Below are 3,787 nucleotides of genomic sequence, written 5' to 3' on the forward strand. Positions count from 1 at the left end.
TCAAGCAGAGTTGGACAATTGCTATTATGATCATTTTCAAAACATTCTCTTCCTTCTGGGACTTCTTGATACCAGCTCCCCCTCAAACTCTGTCTCCCAAGCGGTTTACCCCCCAAGAACCCTTACTCTATTATTGCTATAGATTAACCCAACCTGGGTTTCATATACAGAAAACTATAAAAAGATCCATAACTGAGAGTCAAGAATGCTATCAACAATAGCAAAATGCTGCAGAGTTAAACCCCAACCTGAAAAAACAAAACAAAACCAGAAACTATAAAACACCAGATCAAGCTAAAAATGTATCCAAAAGGAGCTCAACTGGCAACGGCTTAACCATTCAAGTAAGATTTATCATTTTAATCTATCGCCATCTCTCCAGTACTCTCTTATCCCTCACTGATGGTCCGAGGGGACTCACCAGAGACTTTTTCCATGCATAGATTCTGCGAATGAATTATGTGCTCCCATAGTTCTGTGAACCAGAATCTCACAATTTAAGCTCTGATGCCATCCCCTCCTTCAATTTTGGATTATATCTTTTCACTCCTTGGGTCTCAGATGTTGGTGTGCTTCTTCCATGTGGGCTTAGTTGACATCTCACTGAAATAGCTGCTGGTTTGAAAACAAGCCTTTAAGATCCCAAAGACTACTCTTTCTGATAGCTGGGCACCATTTAATTAGTTACAGTGCCCATATCTCCCAGGTTTCCTTCAGGAGGGTGTGTATTTGGTAAAGCCATGTTGTCAGAACTAATTATTTTTAGACTAGAGGTAGCTTAAAATGCAATCCTCAAACCCATTCCTAAATCTATTTTTTATCTGCCTCTGGTCACCTTTGTCATTTTATAGTAAAGAATCTTATTGATCATTTTCCTGAAGCATAGGGGTCCTTCTGTTTACAGTGTCATTAATTTAGCCCGTGCTAATGTATTGAAGACACAATTAATAAATGGAGATTAAACAAGTGTAGGCTAACTATAAATCATGATACATGGATTATTGACTTGTACAGATTAAGTTCTTACATGTGTAACGATATTATTTACACAAATAATGGGAGTTAGTGTTCAAGCAAAGTTCTCAATAATATCTGCTGAGAAGATCAGACACAGGCCTGTCAGAATAATATATATCTTAATAAAGTAACTAGGGCATTGAAGTAATAAAGAAATGTTAGTCTGCTTACTGACTACTGACTATAACTCTTGTTATAACAATCCTCTGATTCTTCATACTCCTTGCAATTTTGGCCTTAAGACCTTGGGTTTCAGGGGGTTTTAAGGTAAATCCCAGGTCACCTAATCATGTCTCCACATCACATCCTTCTGGTATGGCCTTTGGAAAATGTTGTATATCTAGAAGATGCAGGGTCCAATGTCACAGTATTCTATGGCCCATGGCCTGCCTCCCCTGGGGGTGTACAGAAACCCAGACCAATGGGCCCTATTAGGAGCCTAGTAACAGGCATACGGATGATAATTATTTTCTTCTTTGAAATCTTATTTAATTTTTCAAGGTTGTATACACTTTTTAAATGGCTTTTGTGTGGTGGGGAATCTCATTTTTCCAAGGGACAAACCAGCAGAATGTTACTTCTACTTCCTAAAATGTAGCTCATGTTAAAATGCATTGGCTCTAAACCCTATAACAATAATTAAATACTTTGCAAACTAATTAAAGAAATAAAGTATACTCATTTGTTCTTCTTATAATGTAACTTACAAGGAAGATTTAACTACAAATGTTCCTAAAGCAATACAAGCAACACTTCTAATCAGTAACGAATAAGGGGGGGAAAGATTAGAGATGGGAAAATAATTCAACTTTCATTGCTTCGCAATGAACATTTGTCAACACAATAGGTCTGCTTTAAATGGTTCCCCCACTACTCATAAAAATTAGCAGGATGTAGTAACACAACTAAACGAGCGCTTCTACAGCAGTGGTTCATGGCCCGCTCCCCCTGCGCAGTGTGCAGGATAATGGCAAGGAGGCAAGATTGATGTAGAAGACTACAATTCAGCAACTCTCTCAACACCCAGCAAAGCTGTGCATTTCTCAGGTGATCTGCCTTCCACTGTGCTGACGAGGAATACCTGAGCACTCACCAAAGCTCACACACCCCACTGTTTTGAGATGAATGCCAGAATTTCTTTGCAATGAAAGCAGACCCTTAAAAAAATAACTAATTAATTTAATTTAATGTAAAAAACAAACAAACACCTGACCCTTGTGTTTTTGCCTTCCAACCCCATCCACTAGCCTCTCTTAAAATATTCTTTCAGGAAACAACTTCATTCAAAAAAAGCGAACGGATCTGAGGGCAAATGAAACAAACCACCGATTATCCACTTCAAAGCAACATAGAAAATATCAAGGAAGCCATAGATCAGTATTGCTTGAAGCACTAAAAATCATAAAGAAAACACCACCCATTTAATAGTTTACAAATGGGTACCTGTGGATCACAGATTTAAACATTGAAGCAAATGTTATCTGTTGACTCCAGCATTCTTTCAAGGCTGATGTAAACACACCAGCTCTAAGGAGAAGCCACAGGCTAGCGAGATAGATAGGTGTTCCCTGGGGTGCAGGGGACAATAAGGTCCTACAGGAGGAAGAATGACAACAAAAACAGAAGGAGTTCGGAGGAATGGGCAAATTATGGGGAGATGTGATACGCTGGTTAAGTTGTTGGATGCCAGAATGATGATCTGAAAAGTCACCTACGACCTAATTCACAGGAAAAAATTAAAAAGAAAAAATTAAAAAGAACAGTGACTACCCAGTTGGTCCCAGGTCCCTAGGCTTCAGAAGAGTAAAGTTTACTTTTTGTTTTGTTTTTTTAATTCATCAAACTCAGAGCTTATTTCAGTTTATGAGACCAGTATTATACATGAGGATACAGATTAATGACATGATACTTGAAGTAAGACATTTAGCTTAATGCAAAATAGAAGTGCAAAGTATATTGGAATTCTAAAATAAGAAACCTAGGAAGATTGGGCAACTATCCTCAAAATCTCATAGCATGTTATTTACAGAACCAGGACAGGAAGCTGGGTTTCCTAACTTTCAGTCCATGGGGATCTTACTGTTCTCATCTGTGAAAAGGTATATATGTAAATGTTTATATGTGTAAATATTTATATATGTATGTCAAACAACTTTTTCAAAATTAAAGACAGCTTCCAATAACTGAATTCTTTAAGAAAAAATGATATAATTAATAAAGATAAAAATCATTCATTCAGGAATTAGTAGTTTGCTACTTTTTAATTTGTGCTTTAACATATTCCATGGAAATTTTGTTAATTGATTTTTTTAACTTACAGTGTATTTTTGTCTTCAGCATTACGTACATCAGAGTAGGTGGCTGCCCATATAATAGATTTGTATGTGCTACTAATGTCTGGATATAAAACATAAAATATTCAAGCTAGTTTTCCTTATGCACATACAGCATCTTCACTCTGAAATTGTCATTTTTTTTTCAATGGGATTTTTGTCTCAGCTTTTTCTTTTGCCTCAATTAAGTCAAAATGCATTAAAATGTTAGAGTATTCATACTTCAGTAAACAAGAAGAAAAGTAGTAATAAACAATTTTGACTAAATTTATTTTGAAAGGAATCAATCATTTTGACACATTAATAGCAACTGAAGGACTCTCACTTATACACACACACACACACACACACACAAACACGCACTTTCAACCTTCCACTGAGGTAAGTTTAAAAAATTGCAAAAGGGGCATACGGAAAAAGCTACTGTGTACGTACAT

Source organism: Echinops telfairi, unplaced genomic scaffold (genome assembly GCF_000313985.2).
Source record: "Echinops telfairi isolate 266 unplaced genomic scaffold, ASM31398v2 ScPeMD7_15;HRSCAF=58, whole genome shotgun sequence".
Taxonomy (NCBI): Eukaryota; Metazoa; Chordata; class Mammalia; order Afrosoricida; family Tenrecidae; genus Echinops; species Echinops telfairi.